The sequence below is a fragment of the Dioscorea cayenensis genome, chromosome 3 (genome assembly GCF_009730915.1).
Source record: "Dioscorea cayenensis subsp. rotundata cultivar TDr96_F1 chromosome 3, TDr96_F1_v2_PseudoChromosome.rev07_lg8_w22 25.fasta, whole genome shotgun sequence".
NCBI lineage: Eukaryota > Viridiplantae > Streptophyta > Magnoliopsida > Dioscoreales > Dioscoreaceae > Dioscorea > Dioscorea cayenensis.
The window spans coordinates 6397200-6423075 of record NC_052473.1 but is presented as its reverse complement, the minus strand read 5'-3'; the positions used below and the strand labels follow the sequence as shown (position 1 = coordinate 6423075).

At 41.2% G+C, this 25876-nt stretch overlaps 1 non-coding gene across 1 annotated transcript; it reads right to left on the bottom strand.

Moving 5' to 3' along the window:
• Window positions 1-12037: 12037 nt before the first annotated feature.
• LOC120257690 lies at window positions 12038-12144 on the bottom strand. Its single transcript, XR_005535781.1, has one exon. It is a non-coding gene; the product is annotated as a small nucleolar RNA R71 (small nucleolar RNA).
• Window positions 12145-25876: the final 13732 nt, after the last annotated feature.

Genomic DNA, 25876 nt, shown 5'->3' with positions numbered 1-25876 from the left:
AACGCACTGGTGTGGGTAATTTCCACATGCCCGTTTGGTTCTCTGCGAAGAATTTGTCCTCTATCCTGAGATAACACAGGGGCGTGCGTCTGCCCTTGTGAATCGCCCAGTAAGGATCGACGCAAGTGTGGAATTTCCGTACGGGCATGTGAAAAACTTATAGAATTTTCTCGGTTAGACAGGGAAGCTACAAGGGAGTGCGTTTGCCCCTGCGGGTCGGGCGCACATGCATATGAATTTTCTGCACACCAGTGTCATCCCGAGAAACCACAGGGGCATGCATCTGCCCCTATGGGTCTCTCCTGTGGAGTCACACAGGCGTGGGTAATTTCCACACGCTCATGTGGATATACATAACTCAAAAGGATGCGTTTTCTCTTTATAAATTTATTTTGCCTTTTCATTTTTTCACTGCCAAACATTCTCAGAACACATCCTTGCACTCTCTCGACTTCTCACCGTCATTTTAGAGGGTTGTTACTTGAGTTTTCCGGCCATTTTTTTCTATTCTTTCATTCTCATTTCGTCAATAAACTTCTCTTTCTCTTTTCTTCCCCTAATCTTCATTTATTTTGCAGCACCAGCATCATCTTCACTAGCAGTGGCAACAAATGCACCATCATCATCTTCATTAGCAGCGGAGCAGAGACCTGATGACACGTCCAAATATGCGTGTAAACCTCAAGTGCACGGGTGTCGAAGTAATAAAATACCCGGTGAGTCGGGTAGTTGAATCTATAGAGAATAGGGCTACGAGTACTAACTTCTTCTTTGCTTTCTAGCCTAATCATAAATGGAAAGGTATGGTGATCTAATGTGGAGAGAAATGAATAGCGGAGACAAATATGCAAGGGTGAAATGGAGGAAGAATCTCAATCAATAAAGATGAGGTACCCCGACAATGCTCCCCTAGGATATAACATTAAGTTCAAGATTCGCTAAATGCTTCTAAGTCGAGTCTAATGAGTCGAGGCAATCCAAGAACAACTGGCCCTTACCTCCAAGCCACCGGTACTAGTCCACTACAAGGTCCCGGTGGAGAAATCGCTCAATGTCAACACCTCACACCCCATATGACCGCGATACGCTCTAGGGACACCTAAGAGTGAAACCGATTCCTAAAGATAGATCCAACCCTAATTCCCGGCGAAGGATCCCTAACCACCTACAAGGTCCCGGTGGAGAAATCTCTCAATCTCACGCCTCACACCAAATATGATTGCATAGAGTCTAGAGAATACGGAGATAGGAAACACTCAATCGGAAGGGAAAGGGGACGCTCCACTATCTCATGACTTACCCTCTCAACCCTCTTTAACCTTGAAGTTCTAACTCTTATGGAGACCTCTCTCTCATCAAAGTAACAAATCATGCATATACAATCAACCACAAGGATCAATTAAACATGCAAGCAATGGGAACACAAGATTAAAACTCAAATCAACTCGGATTAACTAGAAACATAAAGCAAATCAATACAAAAGAATAGATCCTAGGGTTCACATGCCCAAATACCAACTAGGGTTTAGCTCTCCATGGGGCAAGTTACAAAACAATGATTAATACAATGAAAAACAACAAAAACCATAGAGAAAACCCCCTTGAATTCGTGATGATTGGCCTTGATGGGTAGTTCAACGTCTTGAAGGATTTCTCTCCGAAGCTAGGTCGCGGATGGCTTCCTAAATGCTATGACGGTGAAGGAAACTATCAAAGTTGGTGAAGAACACCCTCCAAATCGGCAAAGACCTCCTCTCCAAACCCTGGCCGTCTCACCCCTCAAGATCCGCACAAAAGATGAGGAAGAATAGGGCAAAACAGATATTTATAGGTCTTAGACCATGTCTGTCACGTGCCCCCACGCGCCCATGTGGATTTTCCATGCGCCCGCATGGGCTGCAGGAATTTCCACGCGGGCACGTGGACAGTAATTTTGCTACAGTCCTGCTACATTACAATTGCTGCAGCGTTTTGCTACAGTACTTTTTCCACAAAACGCGGTCCAAACACTCTTCTCTTGAGGCCACATGTCCGGGCACACATCCATGTGGTAGGCTATAAAACTTTTCGTCATCGACGTATCTTTGAGAGGTCTTGCAATCTTCACAAAGAGAAGGAACATCAAGATTTGGCTGCCTTTGTGCCCTTCCAACTAGTGAATTGACTTGAATCTTCTTGGAAGTTGGCACACATCTCCACGTTTATAAACTCCTCTCGTGTCTTGGTCATTGAATTGAACAAGAACTCTCAACATTATGTCTTTATAGCCCATCTTTGCTTCCTTTTTAATCTTCAAGGCATTCACAACCTATATGCATAAAAGAACACCAAATACACAATATGAGACATAAACCACAGTAAAAAAATGATGCTCAATGCATGTAAAACATATATAAAAAAATATTTCTACTCAAGCACTTATCAAACTCCCCCACACTTAAGTCTTTGCTTGTACTCAAGCAAAATTAAAAACATTATACCTCATGGAAAGAAAAGAGAAGTGCTTGGCCTTAGGTTCACCAAAAGAGTACAAAAATAAAATTCTAAAGTTATGGAGAGAGTCAAACATTAGACAAAACAATCAATGCTCTTCCAAAACAATCCAATCAAAAATGAAAGTGATAAAATCCGAATGCGCGTGTGTGTGTGTGAAAAACTCAACTCATGTCAACACTATGTCCACTACTAAGTTCTTATTAACACGTGACTTATTTACAAACACAAAGAATAGGTAGTAGCTTCACACAACCTTTAAGGTAGCCCTTTCCCAAGATGCCTCCTGAGTGGCTTTCACACTTTCGAGGTGGTAGCTCTTTCAACCAAGGATGGTAGCTTTCACACATCCCATGCGATAGCTCTTTCTCTCATTAGGGCATAGCAAGTGTCCGACTTATGAGAGTAGCTACATACATCATGGGTGGTAGCTCTTTCCACCCCCTATGTACAAACAACAAACAATTTCCAATTCTTATTTTTTTTTTTTTGATTTTATTTAATTTTATTTTTTCAAATAAAAGCTATCACACTAAAGTCCCAAACATTATGAACTAGAGTCTTCATAGGTCTAATGAGTGGAAAATCCATGGGCCCGTGTGGAATGCCCATGTGGTCGCGTGGATTTTCCACGCGCCCGCGTGGGCTTCCTGGGCATGATTTTCAGCCCACGCGGTCGCGTGGGCATCCCATGCGACCGTGTGGGAGCCAGACTATAGCCAAAAATGCCATGCCGGTCCTCAACGGTGCTCCAAACTCTTATAAAAGCATTCTCAAGCATATTAAGGTGATTTCCATGAAGAACAATGCATAAGAACCAAGATATCCACATAAATTTTGAAGAATAGAGGCATGGAGAAGGTTAAAAAAATGAGAGCGCACCGGTGTGAATTGAAGAATAAAGTATGGTTAAATGGCCGGCAAAACCCTTCTAAACCTTTTAATGACCAAGGAAAAATGTTTGGGAGTGTGGGTGTGTGAGAAAGATGAAGGGATGTGAATGAAAATTGTGAATAGTGGTCCTCTTCATCAATTTACCCCACATGGGGGGTGTGAAAACACCACATGGGGGCATGGGTACTGTACACGGGCGCGTGGAAATTCCACGTGCCCGTGTGGGCTGCAGAAATTCTGCAGAAACACATCCATAGAGATATTTACATGAAATTAAGTCCAATTTCCCAACTAAAAACATGAATTTCATCCTAAACCATGCCACACACATACATTTAAACTAAAACACCAAAAATCTTCATGAAGAACTCAACACCAATAAAAAATTAACAAAGCGCACACTCATGATTTTATTACTACAGAAATAAAAATTTAAGCTATAAAACAATTAAAAACTTGGGTTGCCTGCGAAGAAGCGCTTAGTTTACATCACTAAGCTTGATGTACCTCTTCCTTACCTTATGGAGGCTTGGAAAGAGTGTGTTCCTCCTGACTAGACATTGCGTAGCTACTTCCTTTAAACCAAGAATCTAGTTGTCGGGGTGGAATATTAATTGGAAATTTAACCATCTAACTTTTGGCCTCTATGGAAACAATTTGGGTTGGGAATTGTCCAAGCTTAGCACAAGTGGGTCATTGGATGGCTTCAATCTCCTACCCACATCTTTTTCCCTTCTCAAAACCTTTTTCTAGCATTGTATGAGTTGATCAATTTCAAAGAGAGATGGTTGTCCCATTACCTTAGGATTTGCTTCTTCTTGTATATTTTCAACTTGAGAAGAGCATGACAGTAGCAAATCCCTTTGAAAATTTTCTCGCTCACAAGCACAATCTTCATTCACACAATATAAAATCTCAAAATGGTATTAAACTTCTTTCTTTTCATTTTCTGCACCAATGTACTCCATTTGCCTAACTTCTTCAATGTTGTTCATGGCCTCATCATGTCCCGGAGATACTTGCCTTGCTTATTCAATTTCTTCTTTTTACTTAGCAAGCATGTCCAAGATCTCTCCTAATTCACGCTCAAGGTTTTTGATGGAGATCCCGTGACAACCTAATGTGGCCTCAATATTTTGGAAACGGGCATCGGTTGCTTCAATAAATCTTGGTAACACTCTTTCCAACCGAAGTACATCCTCTTCAACCTTCTCATCTCATTGAAGTTCTTGTTGAGGTGCATCCCATTGTTGTCCATCAATATCCCATAGAAGATTTGGGTAGCTACTTCGAGTTGGATGAGATGTGGTGCAACATGGATTGTATTGTTGATGAACACTAACAAGTCGATCAATTTTTCTAGTGACAGCATCAACCTGTAAACATAATTCTATAAGTGGATCAATCATCATTCAAGTTCCACACAAGAAAAACGTAAATAAGACAAAATAGAATAGAATAGAACGGTGGAAGAAGATAGATTGAAATAGATAAAAACAAAGTAAAAATCGATGAGAAATGGAAGAAAAAGAAAGTGTGGGTATAGACAAAATAAATAAAAAGATAAGTGGCTAGAGCAACAAAGTCCTAGCGTTCCTAGTATCTTGTTCCCCAGCAACAGCGCCAAAAACTTGACACTTGTCTGAATATGCGTGTAAACCGCAAGTGCATGGGTGTCGAAGTAATAAAATACCCGGTGAGTCGAGTAGTCAAATCCACAGGAAATAGGGCTATGAGTACTAACTTCTTCTTTGCTTTCTAGCCTAATGATAAATGGAAAGGTATGGTGATCTAATTTGCGAAGAAATAAATACCGGAGACAAATATGCAAAGGTGAAATGGAGAAAGAATCTCAATCAATAAAGATGAGATACTTTGGCAATGCTCCCCTTAGGATCTAAGATGAAGTTCAAGATTCGCTAAATGCTTCTAAGCCGAGTCTAATGAGTCGAGGCAATCCAAGAACAACCGGCCCTTGCCTCCAAGCCACCGGTACTTGATAAGTGCTTGTGTGATATGAATGCGAAGCATTCTTTTCCTTATGTTCAGCATTACTTTTCTCAGGTTTTTATACTAATATGTGTGTTTTTATGTTACTTTTATGCAGGTAGGGTTGTGAAACCAATTATGAAGGAAAGAAGCCAATGTGGATCACAATGCACCTATTTTGGAGGAAATCTTGCTAAAGTTCAAACGCGAAGATATAAGTTGGGTGCGAGATGCTAGAGTATGTGCTAATCTCCCCGTATTCGAGTTTGCACAACCATTTGGAGGGGCAAAAAGGCAGTCACACTCAAGCACTCCGACTTATGTACATAGAACAAGATTTCCATCAACTTATCCGTCATGGAAGAAGCAAAGCGATCCACGGCATAAACGTGTGCCCGTTTATGTTACCTCGATGAAAAGTGGATTCGGCAAATCATTGTAGCGAACACTGTAGTAGTTATTGTTCACAGCCGGCAGAAAATGACAGTTTCAGAGAATCCGCACGGGCTTGTGGAAATTATCCACGCCCGTGCGGAAATTCCACAGGGGCGTGTGGATTCTCGATTCCAGCCCAATTTAAAGCCGATTCAGCCCTGATTTCAGTATTCTTTTCTCCATCTTTTCCCCAACTTGAGAGAGGGTTTCGGCTAGGGTTTGGAGAGGTATTGGCTAGGGTTTTGGAGAGGTTCTATGGCTCCGACATCGTCATTACTTTGGAAGAAGGTTGGTAGGGGAGCTTCCGTCGAGGCGTATTCTATACTGGACGAGGGAATCCTTGGACGACAAGTAGAGGACTTTCCACAAGACCATCGACACGACCATCGAGGGGTTTTCTTTATGGATTCATTGCTTTTACATTCTATTTCTTTGATTGTACTTAGCTCCATGGAGAGCTAAACCCCTAATGGGTACTTGGGTATTTGTGAACCCTAGGATGTATTTGTTTCATTGAATCACTTTATTATGCTTTCAATTAATTGATGTTTGTTGTGAGTTCCAACCTTGAATGTTTGATTGTATGAACATTTCCCCTAGAGTGACACTAGGGTTGAGAGTTCTCGTAGGTAATCTTGTGAGTGAGTGCCACACCACGAGCGTTAGACAAAGCTAGGTTGGAGAGGGTTAAGAGGGTGAGTCGAGAGGTACATGAGCGTCCCCTTTCCCCTCCGTCGTGATAGATTCTACCTCCGCTCCTCGAGTTCTTTGCAGCCATAATAGAGTAAATGGTCTAAGGGATGAACTTCCGCTGGGGATTAATTGCACGTGCAACGGAGTGAAGCGTTGAGGTGATCTTAGTATTTAGCGCTTAATCGTGGTTAGGGATCTTCCACCTGGACCAAAGGGTTAGCTCTATAATTAGGAAGAGATTTATCACTTGGAATCCCTAGATCTCATTGCAACTCTATTCGAGTGCGAGGTTGAGAGGTTATCTAATTATTCCTCCGGGACATGTATAGAGTTAGGCATAGTTGACCTTAGATTTGGGACTATGTATTTAAAAATTTTCATGACTCACCATTGCATTGATTAGGAAGCATAAAAGAGGGTTCTTGCACTTGAAACGATTGCCCTAGGTGGAGCATTATCAAAGTACCCCATCTTTATCGATTGCCTTACCTCCTCCTTTACTCGTGCTCTCTTACTTGTTGTTTTTACTTTTGAGAATTAAATCAATGTTACACTTATCACTGCTGATCTTTCACATAGCTAAGAAGCGGATTAAGTGTTTTTATTCCCTACTCCCTGCGGATTTGATACCCGCTCATCCGGGATTATTACTTCGACAAACCTGTGCACTTGCGGGATATATGCAAGGGGATCTTGTCAGTACTAGTCCACTACAAGGTCCCGGTGGAGAAATCGCACAATCTCAACACCTCACACCCCATATGACCGCGATACGCTCTAGGGACACCTAAGAGTGAAACTGATTCCTAAAGATAGATCCAACCCTAATTCCCCGTGAAGGATCCCTAATCCACTACAAGGTCCCGGCGGAGAAATCTCTCAATCTCACGCCTCACACCAAATATGGTTGCATAGAGTCTAGGGAATATGGAGATAGAAAACACTCAATCAGAAAGGAAAGGGATGCTCCACTATCTCATGATTTACCCTCTCAACCCTCTTTAATCTTGAAGTTATAACTCTAATGGAGACCTTTCTCTCATCAAAGTAACAAATCATGCATATACAATCAACCACAAGGATCAATTAAACATACAACCAATGGGAACATAAGATTAAAACTCAAATCAACTCGGATTAACTAGAAACATAAAGCAAATCAATACAAAAGAATAGATCCTAGGGTTCACATGCCCAAATACCTACTAGGGTTTAGCCCTCCATGGGGCAAGTTACAAAACAATGATTAATACAATGGAAAGCAACAAAAACCATAGAGAAAACCCCCTTGAATTCGTGATGATTGGCCTTGATGGGTAGTTCAACGTCTTGAGGATTTCTCTTCAAAGCTAGGTCACCGGTGGCTTCCCAAATGCTATGACGGCGAAGGAAACTATCAAAGTTGGTGAAGAACACCCTCTAAATCGGCAAAGACCTCATCTCCAAACCCTAGTCATCTCACCCCTCAAGAGCCGCACAAAATATGAGAAAGAATAGGGCAAAACGGATATTTATAGGCCTTAGACCATGTCTGTCACGTGCCCCCACGCGCCCATGTCTTTCACAAAACGCGGTCCAAACACTCTTCTCTTGAGGCCACATGTCTGGGCACACGTCCATGTGGTAGGCTATAAAACTTTTCTTCATCGACGTATCTTTGAGAGGTCTTGCAATCTTCACAAAGAGAAGGAACATGAAGATGTGGCTACCTTTGTGCCCTTCCAACTAGTGAATTGACATGAATCTTCTTGGAAGTTGGCACACATCTCCACGTTTATGAACTGCTCTTGTGTCTTGGTCCTTGAATTGAACAAGAACCCCCAACATTGTATCTTTATAGCCTATCTTTGCTTCCTTTTTACTCTTCAAGGCATTCACAAAATATATGCATAAAAGAACACCAAATAGACAATATGAGACATAAACCATGGTAAAAATGATGCTCAATGCACGTAAAACATATATAAAAATATGTCTACTCAAGAACTTATCATCTGATGACACTGACACTTGATTCTTCTTGTCATTTCTTTATCTTTGCATTTTATTTTGGACTTGTATACTCAGAAAGGACTTTTCATCTAAGTTTATTTTCGTTTTGATGTCTCGAGTTGTATTCATTGCTTCATTTTTTATTTACTCGAGTTTTTTTATTTTTATTGAGCTTTCACTGAACCCCAGTGTATGCGTGCAGATGGTCTTGTTAGTATGGGAACTGAGAACTAGTCATGGACACGGCCAGGGTGCTTCAGCACTTGCCAGTATGTGCTCCACAACCTGTTGGAACAACACTCCCAAGAATTGAGCTCCATCAAATGCAACACTAGGATTCAGGGGAGTATTAGTTTTAATTGCTTCTCCTATATATATTCTTGTTTGATATATTATGAGTGAGCTTGCATATGTACATTGAGGACAATGTACAACTTAAGTGTAGGTGGGGAGTTTCATAATGCACATCTCCTTTATATTAGTTTTTATTGATATACATGCTCACATAGCCAATGGTGGTTCACCTTAGTTTTAATGATTGTATTCTTGAGTTTTGGAGAATTTTTAACATTGAATGTTCTCATGCTCTAGTTCTTGCTTGAATTTCTAGGAATTGTTTTCCCGGTTGACACTTGTTGAACTACTCACTCTTTACACTATTTTGGAATCTCAAGTTTGATGTTAAATGGGACTAATTATAGTTGTTTCTTTTATTAACTCTTTCAAAAAAATGGAAAAAGGAAAAGAAAGAACAAAATAGTTTAATTTTTTTTTTTTAGTTGTGCTTGTTGGGTGGAAAGAGCTTCACCTATGAAGTATGAAGCTACTCCCATATGTCGGATACTAGTTATGCCCTAATGAGAGAAAGAGATATCTCATAGGATGAGTGAAAGCTACCACTCTGGTAGAAAGAGCTACCACCTCGAAAATTGTGAAAACTGCCTTAGCGGTCGCTTTGGAAAAGGGCTACCTTAGAGGACGTGTGAAGAGATAAGTGCTTTTGTGATAAGAATACGAAGTGTTCTTTCCTCATGATTAGCATTACCTTTTAGCGGGTTTTAACGCTAATATATGTGTATTTATGATACTTTCATGCATATAGGGTTGTGAAGCCGAATCTTAGAGAAACAAGCCAATGTAGATCGTGAGTGCATCATTTGGAGAAAATCTTGAGAAGGTTCAAACGCGAAGACATAAGTCGGGTTCAATATGCTAGAATGTGTGCCAACCTCCTTGTATTCAAGCTAGCACAATGATTTGGAGGGGCACAGAGGCAGTCATATTCTAAGTATTCCGGCTTGTGCATGTGTAACAAGATCTCCACCAACGCCACCGTTCATTGAAGAAGCAAAGCGATATACGACATAAATCTGTGCCCGTTTACATTACCTCGATGAAAGCATGGTTTCGGAAGTGTTTCGGACCGGTACTATAACAGGGCATTGTAGCATAAATACATGTAGCAGGTACTGTTCATGACCGGCCGAAGAAGGAGTTATTCAGAGAAACCACATGGGTGTGTGGAAATTCCACACGCACGTGCTTTAATTCCACACAGGCTGTGTGAAATATTCACATGGGCGTGTGGATTCCCGATTCCAGGCCTATTTCAATCCGATTTCAGCCTCGATTTCAGAATTTTTTTCTCCATCGTTTTTCCCAACTTGAGAGAGGACTGCGGCTAGGGTTTTGAGAGGTATTGGATAGGGATTCATAGAGGTTCTATGGCTCCGACATCGTGATCCATTTGGAAGAAGGTTAGTGGGAGAGCTTTTGTCGGCACCGATCCGTTGAGGTATATCCTAGGCCGGACAAAGGGACCTTTGGACGAGTAGAGGACTCTCAACAACACCATCATCATGACTATTGAGGGGGTTTTCTATGGATTCATTGCTATTACATTCGATTTCATTGATTTAATTAGCTCCATGGAGAGCTAAACCCCCTAGTGGGTACTTGGATTTTGAACCCTAGGATGTATTCGTTTCATTGAGCCTTGTTATTATGCTTTCATTAATTGATGTTTTTATTGAGTTCCAATCTTGATTGCATTGATTGTGTGAATACTCCCTTAGAGCGACACTAGGGTTGAGAGTTCTTGTTGGTAACCCTTGTGAGTGAGTGACACACCACGAGAGTTAGACAAAGCTAGATTGGAGAGGGATTGAGAGGGTGAGTCGAGAGGTAGCGGAGCGTCCCCTTTTCCCTTCCGGTGTGATTTATACTACCTCCAATTCATCGAGTTCTTTATGGTCATAATAGAGTGAATGAGCTAAGGGATGACCTTCCGCTGGGGCTTAGTTGGAAGTGCAATGGAGTGAAGTATTGAAGTAATTTTAGCATCTAGGGCTTAATTGTGGCTAGGGACCTTCCTCCTAGACCAAAAGGTTAGGTCTACATATAGGAAAAGGATTTTTCACTTGGAATCCATAGAATTCATTACAATTCTATATGAGTGTGAGGTTGAGGGATTGTTCAATATCTCCTATGGGACATGTATAGGGTTAGGCATGGTTGACCTTAGATTTGGGACCATGTATTAAAGGATCTCCACGACTCATTAATTCATTAGTTAGGAAGCATATTAGAGGGTTTTTTGCACTTGAAATGATTGTCCTAGGTGGATCAATATCTGAGTACTCCATTTATATCGATTGCCTTAATTCTCCTTCACTTGTGCTCTCTCTTGTCTCTTTTACTTTTGTTTGTATTACATCTTACCACACAAATCACTATTTATATTTTGCTTAGTTAAGAAAAAACTTAAGTATTTTTACTCTCTATTCCCTGTGGATACGATACCCACTCACCTGGGATTTTATTACTTCGACAAACCTGTGCACTTGCGGGACATACACAAGGGGCATTGTCAAGTTTTTGGTGCCGTTGCCGGGGACTAGTCGTTTAGAGATACTTTGCACTTTGTTTTCTTAGCTATTCATTTATTCATTCTATTTCACATATTCTTTTCTATCATCATTCTGATTTTTTTTCTTTCTTTTTGTGCAGCTTCAGGTTCATAACCTGAGGGAACCCCTCCTTATTGATTGAAGCAGATCCCGAGCTCGAACGTACACTTAGAAGAAATGGGAAAGAACCTGTGCAAGAATAGTCTAATCTAGCTGATTTGGAAGTTGAAGGATTGGATAATATGGCGTAACAAAATGTTCAACAAAGGACATTGTCCGATTATGCCAGACCTTTAGTATTGGGGACACAATCGAGTATTGTGCGTCCCTAGATTACAGCTCAGAACTTCGAGTTGAAGCCGGAATTCATCCACATGTTGCAGCAATCCGGACAATTCAATGGTTTAGACGATGAAGATCAAAACAGTCATATAGAGAACTTTCTCGAGGTGTGTGATATGCTCAAGATAAATGGTGTGACGGATGATGCCATCAAGTTGAGAGCCTTCCCATTTTCCTTAAAAGGAAGAGTGAATCAGTTGTTACACTCATTACCTAGAGCATCAATTACCACATGGGAGGAGATGGTAGAAGCTTTTCTTGCTCATTATTTCCCTCCCAAAAAATCTGCAAAGCTTAGTAATGAGATCTCGTCCTTTATACAGTCAGAATTGGAGTCTCTATTTGAGACGTGGGAAAAGTTCAAGTAGCTCCTGAGAAAGTGCCCGCAACACGGATTCCCAGAGTGGATGATTGTTCAGAACTTTTACAACGGATTGAATTCGAGCACAAAGCAATTCTTCGATGCGGCAGTAAGAGGTACCTTAGGTAGCAAGACCCCCGGTGAGGCCCATCAACTAATTGAAGAAATGGGGTTAAATGGCTACCAATGGAATGCTAGGGAGAAGAAGAAAGTGGCCGGGCTTCATGAGATAGATGCAGTAACTTCATTGGCGGCTCAAGTGGAATCACTGAGTAAGAAGTTAGATGTTGTAACTTCGAATAGAGTAGCGGTCATGATTAATTGCACCGGGTGTGGTGGAGGACATGCTCCCTCTGATTGCCCGATCTCCATTGGTGATGCATCTTCGGTTGAGAATGTTGATTTTGTGGGTAATGCGATGAGGAATCAAGTGAATCCATATACTAACACCTAGAATCCGGGTTGGAAGAATCATCGCAATTTCTAGTGGAGTAACCAAGGTCCACAAAAGGCCATGGGGCCATTGGGTTTCCAACAACAACAAGCCCAAAACATGGAGAACTGAGTTTCCGGTTTGGAGACCCGAATGGCCGATTTGGAGAAGGCCTTAACTAGATTTTTGCGATCATCGGATACAAGGTTTCAATCAGTTGAGGCTACACTTCGCAACCACACCACTTCTTTGTACAACCTTGAGAATCAAGTGGGGCAGATTGCGAAGTCTTTATCGGAGAGATCACAAGGAAGCTTGCCAAGCAATACCGAGACCAATCCTAGAGAACATGTGAAGGTGATCACTTTGAGAAGTGGTCGTGAGGTTAAAAGCAGGTTTTCGAGTAAGAAGCCCAATGAACATGCAGCCGAGGTCATAGTGGTTGAAGAGGGAACGAGCAAAGAAAGGAGGTGGCACCCCCACCTTTCAAGCCAAGAATCCCTTATCCCTCTAGGTTGAAGAATGACCAAGCGGATGAACAGTACAAGAAGTTCCTGAGTTTGTTCAAGCAACTCCACATCAACATTCATTTTGTTGAGACATTGTCTCAAATGCCTAAGTATGCAAAATTCTTGAAGGAATTGTTAACAAACAAGAGGAAATTAGAGGAGAGTGCTTCAGTGATCTAAGATGCTTCTTGCTCGGCGGTTTTGCAAAAGAACATGCTGAATAAGAGGAAAGACCCAGGAAACTTCATCATTCCGTGTAACATTGGAAATTTTGGTGAAGAAATGGCATTAGCGGACTCAGGGCCGAGTATCAACGTCATGCCATACACCTTCTTTAAGAAGCTAGGCTTGGGCGAGCCTAGGCCTACTTGGATAACTTTGCAATTGGCGCACCGAACGGTGAGACATCCGAGGGTTATCATTGAGGATGTGATTGTCAAGGTCTACAACTACATATTTGCTATTGATTTTGTGGTCCTAGACATCGATGAGGATGCGGATGTACCCTTGATACTTGGGAGGTTGTTCTTGCGGACTTCCAAGGCATTGATTGACATGGATGGCGGGAAGCTAACTTTGAGAGTTGGAGATGACAAGTTCACATAGCTCCTTGCTGAAGCCATGCGGCATTCTCTTGATTTTGATGATACTTTTGTATTTTGTAGACACTACGGATGAGATAGTTGATGAATATATGCAAGAAATGTTCAATCCTCATGATGAGCATTACTTTTATCGGGTTTTAACGCTAATATATGTGTATTTATGATACTTTCATGCATATAGGGTTGTGAAGCCAAATCTTAGAGAAAGAAGCCAATGTAGATCGTGAGTGCATCATTTGGATAAAATCTTGAGAAGGTTCAAACGCGAAGACATAAGTCGGGTTCAATATGCTAGAATGTGTGCCAACTTCCTTGTATTCAAGCTAGCACAATGATTTGGAGGGGCACAGAGGCAGTCATATTCTAAGTATTCCGGCTTGTGCATGTGTAACAAGATCTCCACCAACACAGCTGTCCATTGAAGAAGCAAAGTGATCTACGACGTAAACATGTGCCTGTTTACGTTACCTCGATGAAAGCATGGTTTCGGGAGTGTTTCGGACTGGCATTGTAGCAGGGCACTATAGTAACACTGTAGCAAAATAATGTAGCAGGTATTATTCATGATCGGCCGAAGAAGGAGTTATCCAAAGAAGCCACACAGGTGTTTTAAATTCCACACGCCCGTGCATTAATTCCACACGGGCCGTGTGAAATATTCACATGGGCGTGTGGATTCCCGATTCTTGGCCTATTTAAGGCCGATTTCAGCCTCGATTTCAGAATTCTTTTCTCTATCTTTTCCCCAACTTGAGAGAGGGTTGCGGCTAGGGTTTTAAGAGGTATTGGATAGGGATTCATAGAGGTTCTAAGGCTCCGACATCGTGCTCCGTTTCGAAGAAGGTTAGTGGGAAAGCTTTCGTCGGCACCGATCCGGTGAGGTGTATCCTAGGCTGGACAAAGGGACCTTTGGACAAGCAGAGGACTCTCGACAAGACCATTGTCACAACTATCGATGGGGTTTTCTATGGATTCATTGCTTTTACATTCGATTTCATTGATTGTAATTAGCTCCATGGAGAGTGACACGTCCGAATATGCGTGTGTAAACCGCAAGTGCACGGGTGTCGAAGTAATAATTACCCCGGTGAGTGGGTAGTCGAATCCACAGGGAACAGGGCTACTAGTACTAACTTCTTCTCTGCTTTCTAACCAAATGATAAATGAATAGGTGTGGTGATCTAATGTGCGAAGAGATGAACACCGGAGACGAATATGCAAGGGTAAAATGGAAGGAGAATCTCAATCAGTAAAAGTGGGGTATTCGGGCAATGCTCCCCCTAGGATTCAGGTATTAGGTACCGGATAAGCAAAGTGTTTCTATGATGAGTAAGTTAAGTCGTGGAAATCCCAAACATAATCGGGTCTATCTCTAGATCACCGAAACTAGTCCCCTACGAGGTCCCGGTGGAGAAATCGCTCAATCTCAACACCTCACACCACATATGACCGCAAAGCACTCTAGGGATTCCAAACTGTGTATCCAATTCCTAAAGATTGATCCAACCCTAATTCCCGGCGAAGGATCCTAACCCCCTACAAGGTCCCGGCGGAGAAATCGAGCAATCTCACGCCTCCCACCAAATATGGTTGCATAGAGCTTAGGGAATGGAGATAGAATACACCAATCGGAGGGGAAAGGGGACACTTCACTATCTCATGACTCACCCTCTCAACCCTCTTCAATCTTGAGGTTCTAACCCTAATGGAGATCTCTCTCCCACCAAGGCAACAAATCATGCAAACCAAATAACCATAAGATCAATAAGGCAAGCAAGCATTAAACAATCAAGAATGAAACTTAATCAAACTCGGATTAAATAGAAACACTAAGCAAATCCACAAAAGATGAGAATCCTAGGGTTCACAAGCCCAAATACCCTCTAGGGTTTTAGCTCTCCATGGAGCAACATACAAAACACACCATCAATGAATGAAAGTACATTAAAACCATAGAAATAAACCCCCTTATATATGAACGGATGGCCTTGATGGAGAGCTTCGACGTCTTGAAGGACCCACTCCGAAGCTAGGTTCACCGGTGGCTTCCTTGATGCTATGACGGAGGAGGAATCGATCAAAGTTGGTGACGAAGCGCCTCCAAAGCCGCAAAGACCTCCTCTCCAAACCCTAGTCGTCTCACCCCTCAAGAGCCGCACAAAAGATGAGAAAGAATAGGGCAAAACGGCTATTTATAGGCCTTAGATCGCGCCTGTCACGTGCCCTCACGCGCCCGTGTGGATTTTTCCACGCCGCGTGCGCGGAAATTTTCACGCGCCGCGTGAGCGAATGTTTGCTACTTTGCTACAGGTGAAATTACTACAGTAGTTTTCACAAAACGCGATCCAATCACTCTTCTCTTGAGGCCACATGTCCGGGCACACGTCCATGTGGTAGGCTATAAAACTTTTCTTCATCGATGTATCTTTGAGAGGTCTTGCAATCTTCACAAAGAGAAGAAACATGAAGATGTGGCTGCCTTTGTGCCCTTCCAACTAGTGAATTGACTTGAATCTTCTTGGAAGTTGGCACACATCTCCATGTTTATAAACTCCTCTCGTGTCTTGGTCATTGAATTGAACAAGAACTCCCAACATTATGTCTTTATAGCCCATCTTTGCTTCCTTTTTAATCTTCAAGGCATTCACAACCTATATGCATAAAAGAACACCAAATACACAATATGAGACATAAACCACAGTAAAAATGATGCTCAATGCATGTAAAACATATATAGAAAATATGTCTACTCAAGCACTTATCAGAGAGCTAAACCCCCTACTGAGTACTTGGATTGTGAGCCCTAGGATGTATTTATTTCATTGAACCTTGTTATTATGCTTTCGTTAATTGATGTTTTTATTGAGTTCCAATCTTAAATGCATTGATTGTATGCATACTCCCTTAGATTGGTGCTAGGGTTGAGAGTTCTTGTTGGTAACCCTTGTGACTGAGTGACACACCACAAGAGTTAGACAAAGCTAGATTCGAGAGGCTTGAGAGGGTGAGTGACACACCGGTGTGATTTGTTCTACCTCTAATTCGATGAGTTCTTTGTAGTCATAGTAGAGTGAATGGGCTAAGGGATGACCTTTCGCTGGGGCTTAGTTGCATGTGCAATGGAGTAAAGCGTTGAATTGATTTTAGCATCTAGGGCTTAATTGTGGCTATGGGACCTTCCACCTAGACCAAAGGGTTAGGTCTACATATAGAAAGAGGATTTATCACGTGGAATCCCTAGAACTCATTGCAATTCTATACGAGTGCGAGGTTGAGAGTTTGTTCAATATCTCCTCCGGGACATGTATAAGGTTAGGCATGGTTGACCTTAGATTTGGGACCATGTATTAAAGGTTCTCCACAACTCATTAATGCATTAGTTAGGAATCATAATAGAGACTTTTTGCACTTGAAACGATTGTCCTAGGCTGATCAATATCCGAGTACTTTATTTATATCGATTACCTTACCTCTCCTTTACTTGTGCTCACTCTCTTGTCTCTTTTACTTTTGTTTGCATTACATCTTACCACACAAATCATTATTCATATTTCGCTTAGTTAAGAAACAACTTAAGTATTTTTACTCCCTATTCCCTGTGGATACGATACCCACTCACCTGGGATTTTATTACTTTGACAAACCCGTGCACTTGCGCGACATATGCAAGTGGCGTTGTCATAAAGCTACTACCTTCTTTTTAACTTTTGTTACTTTTTTGTAGATAAATAAGTCCCTTATACTTAGAATTTTGAGGAGTATACCTTGGGTTGACTTGAGTGAGTTTACACACACTTACATGACTTCAGGTTTGTTGTCCTTTTTTATTCAAATTTTTAGCTAGAGCATTGATTTTTCATATTTAGTGTTGAATTTTTCTTACTTATAGAATGCTCTCTTTGCATGTTTTGGTAAACCTAAGGCCAAGCACTTCCAATATTTCCTTTGTATATACTTCAATGTTTTAATTTTTGCTTGAGGACAAGCAAAAGCTTAAGTGTTGGGGAATTTGATAAGTGTTTGGGTGATAAGAATGCGAAGTATTCTTTCCTTATGATGAGCATTACTTTTATCAGGTTTTAGCACTAATATGTGTGCATTTATGTTACTTTCATGAGTATAGCGTTGTGAAGATGAATGTGAAAGAAAGAAACCAATGTAGGTCGTGAACACACTATTTGGAGAAAATCTTGAGAAGGTTCAAACGTTAAGTCATAAGTCAGGTTCAAGATGAAAGAATGTGTGCCAACCTGCTTGTATTTAAGTTAGCACAATGATTTGGAGGGGCACAAAGATAGTCACATTCTTGTATCCTGGATTGTGCATTGATAGGAAGATCTTCACCAATGAAGCCATTTCTTGAAGAAGCATGGTGATCTACAATGTAAACGTGTGCCCGTTTATGTTACCTCGATGAAAACATGGATTCATGAGTGTTTTGGGCTGCTACTGTAGCAGGTTATGTTCACAGCTAGCTGAAAAAGTGAAGTTCAGAGAATCCACACAGGTGTGTGGACATTATCCACACCCGTGTGGAATTTCCACATGCCCATGTTGAGAGTCCATAGGGGCGTGTGGATGCCCGATTCCAGCCATATTTAAGGTCGATTTCAGCGCCGATTTGAAGATTCTTTTCTCCATCTGTTACCCAACTTTTAAGAGGATGGAAGCTAGGGTTTTGAGAGGTATTGGCAATGTTTTTGGAGTGGTTCTACGGCTTTGACATCGTGCTCCACTTGGAAGATGGTTATTAGGGGAGCTTTCGTCGGCACCGATCCGGCGAGGTGTGCCCTAGGCCAGACAAGGGAACCTTTGAAAGAGACTAGGCCACTGCACAAGACCATCAACACAACTAACGAGGGGGTCTTTCTATGAATTACTTGTTTTTACATTCGATTTCATTGTTGATTGTAACTAGCTCCATGGAGAGCTAAACCCCCTAGTGGTTACTTGGATTTGTGAACCCTAGGATGTATTTGTTTCAGTAAATCTTCTATTATGCTTTCATTAATTGATGTTTTATTTGAGTTCCAATCTTGAATTCTTGATTGATTGAATCCTCCCTTAGAGTGACACTAGGGTTGAGAGTTCATATTGGTAACCCTTGTGAGTGAGTGACACACCACGAGGGTTAGACAAAAGCTAGATGGTTCTGCACTTGAAACTATTGTCCTAGGTGGAACAATATCCGAGTACCCCATTTATATCGATTGTCCTTTTCTCTCAATTTTATTGTGCCTCTCAATCTTATTTATTTTATCACTTTTTATATAAATCTCATTCATCATACCATCGATTTATTCTCATCATAGTTAGATAGCAATTATTGTGTTTCTATTCACTATTCCCTGTAAATACGATACCCACTCACCTGGGATTTATTACTTCGACACCCGTGCACTTGCGGTTTACACGCATATTCGGTTGTGTCAAGACTTTTCTTACAAGATACTTTCCTCCTGCATAAATTGCCAAGTTGAGGAGTGATATCTCGTCCTTCATACAATTGGAGTCTAAATCCTTGTATGACACTTGGGAGAGATACAAGGAAATGTTGAGGAAATACCCACAAAATGAAATAGTAGAATGGATGCAAATCCAAATCTTCTATGACGAGGTTGAACTGTGCTACCAAGTAGATGCTTGAATGTAGCTTCTAGTGGATCTTTATGTAGTGAACAATCAAGTGCAGCATACAGTTTGATTGAGAAAATGGTAAACAATGATTATCAATGGAGTTCTAAAAGGAACAGGCTAGTGAAGACAAGCGGGATTTATCAAGTGAATGCCATTACTACTTTAGCAGCACATGTTGAAGCTATTAAGAAGAGGTTAGACACTATGTTGTCGGGTTTTTAAGCACCAGTACCACCTTGTGAGAATTAGGGGTCCCGAGACCTATCCTGGTGTTTTTCTTTTAATATGGGTGTCGGGCAGACTAAATAAGTTGATTTTGTTGGACAGAATAGTCAATATAAAAACAACTCATGAAGTAACACTTACAATGCGGAATTGAGGAAACATCCAAATTTTTCTTGGAGATAACATGGATAGGTTCAAGTAGCACAATAACACCCTAGGCCTCCACAACAGAATGTTCAATCAACTTCTCCTCAGCCAGAACCTTCCAACAAACTTACAGTTTTGTTTACTCAGTACATTAAAGATAATGAAATTCATCTTTCAAGGAATAAAGAAATGATGAGGAATACCAATGCCACCATAAGGAACTTACAACATTATATGGCTCAGATGTCAAAGTTAATTGAGCAAAGACTTCTGGTTTCTCTCCCTAGTATCACGGAAAGTCAATCCCAATGAATCTCTCAAGGTTGCGACCCTGAGAAGTGGCAAGCAACTTCCAAGCCCTACAAAGAATGAACTCGAGATTGAGATTGTCGAACCTCAGTTAAGAGCAAGGTAAACAGTTGAACTAGATCCTAAAGCTCTAGTTGATAGTGAGGAGAAAGGAAGAGCAATAAGAAGTGCAGTACAAGAAATTTCTGGATGTGTTCAAGACCTTGCACATAAATGTTCCATTCATTGAGGCTCTTACACAAATGCCAACATATGCAAAATTCTTGAAGTAACTACTCAGTAATAAGAGGAAGCTTGAGGAAGTGTCTTCAGTGAAACTTAGTAAAGATGTTTGGCTTTGATCACCAATAAGCTTCCCAAGAAAGAGAAAGACCATGGGAGATTTATCATCCCATGCACAATTTAATGGCTTATGGATGAAAAAGTTCTAGCCAATCTTGGGGCAAGCATCAACCTTATGCCCTATCTAATCTTCCAAAAACTCAAGCTAGGAGAACTAAAATAAACCACAATGACATTAGAACTAGAGGATAGGTCCATCTGGCAAGCAAGGGGCATTATCGAAGACGTGTTCGTAAAGATGGACAAGTTCACATTTCCGGTAGACTTTATAATCCTAGATGTGAATGACAAGATGGAAGTACCTCTTATTTCTAGATGACCATTCTTAGCAACTTCAAATTCTTTAATTGATGTGAAGGATGGTCGGATGGTACTTCGAGTAGGAGAGGAAGAAATTATTTTCAAACTCCGGGATTCTATGAGACACTCTATGGATTTTAATTATATTTGTTATTGTGTCGATGTGGTTGATGATTTTGTTTTTAAATATGTGTAGGACACATTCATGAAAGATGAACTGTTAGAACTCCTAGAAGATAAACCCCTTGAAGTTGATGCACTCGAATGATTTGGTGGAGGAAGTTTGCTACCAAAAAGTAGTGGTTTCTGAAGTACCTTTGCCTTTGTAATTGCCCAATAAAAAGTCTCCCTTTGCCAAGAGATGGTTGAAACAAGTGATCTGAAGAAAAAGACCCATTCCATGATGGTCCAACTTCTAGACTTTTGGTAAGATCAATTTAATTGACACCCTAGCACCATATTCTTGCAATTATTTTTCAGGTGGTAATGAGAGGTCTCGCTTTCACGAACCACCTTGAATGAGCAGAACAGGTATGTCAAGCTAGTGACATTAAACAAGCACTTTTTGGGAGGTAACTCAAGGCAATGTAGTGCTATTTTGTTGTTTTAATTGTTGTTTTTGGGACTTATCTTAATTTAGTCATGTTTCTATTTTCTACATGTGTTCTTGCTATTGTTTGGTTTTACTCTGTGTGTTTTGGTGTGTTGGCTTTACGTGTTTCTTTTGTGGCAACTCGAGAGCGTAATTTGTTTTATTGAGTGACGCATAGAAAAAACTAAGTCCTCGTGTAATTTTCTATATTTTGATCTTCATATAAATTCCAGGTTGAGCATGGTCTCTAAGGCCCTTGCAAGACCATGCTTCCAAGTAAGCACAATTTGTGGTCTCCTTACACAACCATGCTTCCTTGTTTTGGGTTTTGGGGTATTATCCAGAGATAATCATAGCTAGAAAGCATGGGGATAGCACGACTGTGCTTCCCCCTGATAACTGCTTGAGTAGACATATACATGCATTGAGCATCATTTTTACCATGGTTTATGTCTCATATTGTGTATTTGGTGTTCTTTTATGCATATAGGTTGTGAATGCCTTGAAGAGTAAAAAGGAAGAAAAGATAGGCTATAAAGACACAATGTTGGGAGTTCTTATTCAATTCAAGGACCAAGACACGAGAGCAGTTCATAAACTTGGAGATGTGTGCCAACTTCCAAAAAGATTCAAGTCAATTCACTAGTTGCAAGGGCACAAAGGCAGTCATATCTTCATGTTCCTTCTCTTTGTGAAGATTGCAAGACCTCTCAAAGATACGTCGATGACGAAAAGTTTTATAGCCTACCACATGGATGTGTGCCCGGACATGTGGCCTCAAGAGAAGAGTATTTGGACCGTGTTTTGTGAATAGAATGTATCAATTTTACTGTAGTAGTACTGTATCAAAATTACTGTTCATGCGCCCGCGTGGAAATTCCTGCAGCCTTCACGGGCGCGTGAGGGCACGTCACAGACGCGGTTTTTGGGCTTTAAATAGGCCGTTTGCCTTATTTTTGGGAGACTTTTGGCGAGGGTTTTTGCGAGCACTTGGAAGGCAAGGCGGCTAGGGTTTTGGAAGAGGTCTTTGGCGATCTTGGGGGGCGTCCATCACGAACTTTGATCGATCTTCTCTTCGTCATAGCATAGAGGAAGCCTTCGGTGACCTAGCTTTGGAGAAGGATTCTTCAAGACGTTGGGCGACCCATCAAAGCCATCATCATGAATTTAAGGGGGTTTTACTTCATGGTTTTCATTGCTTTTCATTGTGATAATCATTGTTTTATAGTTTGCTCCATGGAAGGCTAAACCTTAGTAGGTATTTGGGCATGTGAACCCTAGGATTTATGTTTTTGTAATAATTTGCTTTATGTTTCTATTAATTCGAGTTGATTTGAGTTTTAACCTTGTATTCCCATTGCTTGCTTGTTTAATTAATCCTTGTGGTTGATTGGATTTGCATGACTTGTTACTTTGATGTGAGAGAGGTCTCCATTAGAGTTAGAACGTCAAGGTTAAAGAGGGTGAGTCATGAGATAGTGGAGTGTCTCCTCTCCCTTCCGATTGAGTGTTTCCTATCTCCGTATTCCCTAAACTCTATGCAACCATATTTGGTGTGAGGCATGAGATTGAGAGATTTCTCCATCGGGACCTTGTAGGGGGTTAGAGATCCTTCACCGGGAATTAGGGTTGGATCTATCCTTAGGAATCGGTTTCACTCTTAGGTGTCCCTAGAGCGTATTGCGGTCATATGAGGTGTGAGGTGTTGAGATTGAGCGATTTCTCCGCCGGGACCTTGTAGGGGACTAGTACTGGTGGCTTGGAAGCAAGGGCCGATTGTTCTTGGATTACCTCGACTCGTTAGACTCGGTTTAGAAGCATTTAGTGAATCGTGAGCATCATGTTAGATCCTAGGGGGAGCATTGCTCGGGTACCTCATCTTTATTGATTGAGATTTCCTTTACTTGTTTTCTTGCTCGTTTGCTTGCTTATTAATTCTCTTGCAATTGCTTCATTTCATCACATCCATTGATTTCAACTAGATAACTAAAAATTGGTTAATACTAATACTTACGTTCCCTGTGGATTTGACTACCCACTCACCAGGGTAATTATTACTTCAACACCCGTGCACTTGCGGTATACACACGCATATTCGGACGCGTGTCACCCCCATTTTAATTGCCCTACCCTATGCATGCACTGAGCATGGCCATGATGCGGATGTGTTTCTACGCTACTGTTCACCTTCTCTTCTTTCACTTAAAAAAACCAACCATCGTGATTCACTTTTCTTTGATGTTGACTCATTTTCTCCTTCTTCCTTTCTCTTATGTATGAGATCCTCGAGAGTTCATCATTTCTTTGGTAATTCTCTGCCGGCTTCCTCCTCATTTACTTGTTATTTTCCTCAACTCTGGTATGCCTCCTCGCTTTATTCGAAGGATTTATTTTGATGAAATCATGCTCCTTATATTGATTAGATTAGATGTATATTGATGATGTTGATAGGTTCGTGAGCATGTTAGTTCTTAGTACTTAGTGATACCGGGGAAGATGGTTGCCTCTGAAGCACGACCATGCTTTTTTTAAAGCATGACCGTGCTCTTGTGTTTTACCTTGAGCCTCAAGGGAGAGCATACTACTGTATTCATGCTGAGCATGGTCTGCGTGCTCCTAGCACAACTATGCTTCCCTTGAAATTCTCAATCTGTGAACTAAAATGAATTGTTTTATCTTGTAGATCATGTTGAGAAAGCACACATCATCTAAGCCATCATCGAAGAAGCCCAGATTTGACACCTGTCCTTCACACGCAGGTATATCAGGGTTGTTATACTTGACTGATAAGTGCTTGTGTATAAGTAATACGAAGTATTCTTTTCTTACATTGAGCATCACTTTTATCAGATTTTATCACTTATTTGTGTGTAGTTTGTGTTCTTTTTTGTATGTATGGCTGTGGAGACAAAGTTGGATGAAAGAAAACAAAAGTAGATCGTTGATATGATTGTGATAAAGTTCTTAGATTGAACAAAGGTGAAGACACAAGCTGTGCTCGAAGATATGTGGGTATGTGCCAACCTCCATTGTGCTCAAGAGAATACACAAAGTGGAGGGGCAAAAAGACAGTCACACTCATTTGTTCCGACTCATGCAACATTAGCAAGAGCTCTGTCAATGTCATTTCATTGAAGACACGATGCAATCTACCGCATGGATGTGTGCCCATTCATGTGGGCTCGATGAAAAGAGTGGATTCGGGAGTGTTTTGGTGGAGTACTGTTGCAGTTTATTTTAGCAAATCACTGCAGCAGTTACTGTTCATAACTCGTAGAAAATTGATTTTTGGAAATCCAAACAGTCATGTGAAATTCCACACGCCCGTGTAGATGCCCGATTTTTAACCCCTATAAATACCACGTTTTGAGGAGTTTTGGGGATCTTTTTCCCATCTATTGCCCATCTTGGGAGGCGCTCGTGGCTAGTGTTTGAAGAGGATTTGGCTAGGTTTTTAGAACGGTTCTACGACCTTCAACATCGAGTTCCTTTGGAAGTGAGCTATTGGGGGAGCTTTTGTCGGCATCGTTTTGGCGAGGTGTGCCCTGGGCTTGACAAGGGAACCTTTGGAGAAGACGAGGCGGCTTCATAAGGCCATCGCAATGGACTACAAGGTAATTTTATCTATGGATTGCATCCATTTACTCTTGATTTCATATTTGCTTGTGTATAGCTCCATGGAGAGCTAAACCCCCAATGGGTGCTTTGACTTGTAAACCTAGGATGATTTTATTTCATTGACTCTTATAATTGATGTTTTAATTGAGTTTCAACCTTGAATGCTTGTTGAATTGATTTTTACTTAGAATGACACTAGGGTCAAGAATCTATCTTGGTAATCCTTGTGAATGAGTGACACTTCATTAGGGTTAGACAAAGCAAGGTTTGAGAGGGTCGAGAGGGTGAGTCGAGAGGTAGCAGAACGTCCCTTATCCCTTCCGATGTGGTTTATCCTACCTCCACGTTCCAAGAGTTATTTGTGGTCATGATAGAGTGAAGTGCTAAGAGACAAACTTCGCTGAGGCTTAGTTGCGCAAGCAATAGAGTAAAGTGTTGAAGTAATCCTTAGTGCTTGGGCTTAATCGTGACTAGGGGTCTTTCGCCTGGACCAAAAGGTTAGATCTATGTTAGGTAATAAGGTTTATCACTTGGAGTATCTGGAGCTTTAAGCAATCTTATACTGTGTGAGGCGTCGAGCGCATGCCTTTCCACATGGGCATAGTGTAAGGTTAGTCAAAGTTGACCTTAGGTTTGGGACCGTGTGTATTTGGATTTCCACGACTGATTAAACATCAATTAGGAGGCATAATAATTAGTCTTGTACTTGAAACAATAGTCCTAGGATGAGCAATGTCTGGGTACCCATCTTTTTATCGATACATCTCCTTATTCCTATTGCAATCTCTTTTCTTTTCTTTATTTTCAATTACATTGATATTGTTCTCACAACTCATTAGTCGTTTTCACTATATTTAAATAGCAATACTTATGTTTCCAAGTATCCCTATGGATACGACTACCCACTCACCGGGGTACTTTATTACTTTGACAACCCGTGCACTTGCGATACACACACGCAATGGGTGTGTCATCGACTCTCTCATCATCACTTTAGTGAGAAGAGGAAGATTGATTGGGATATGCTATGTGAGGTTGGACTAGAAGAGGA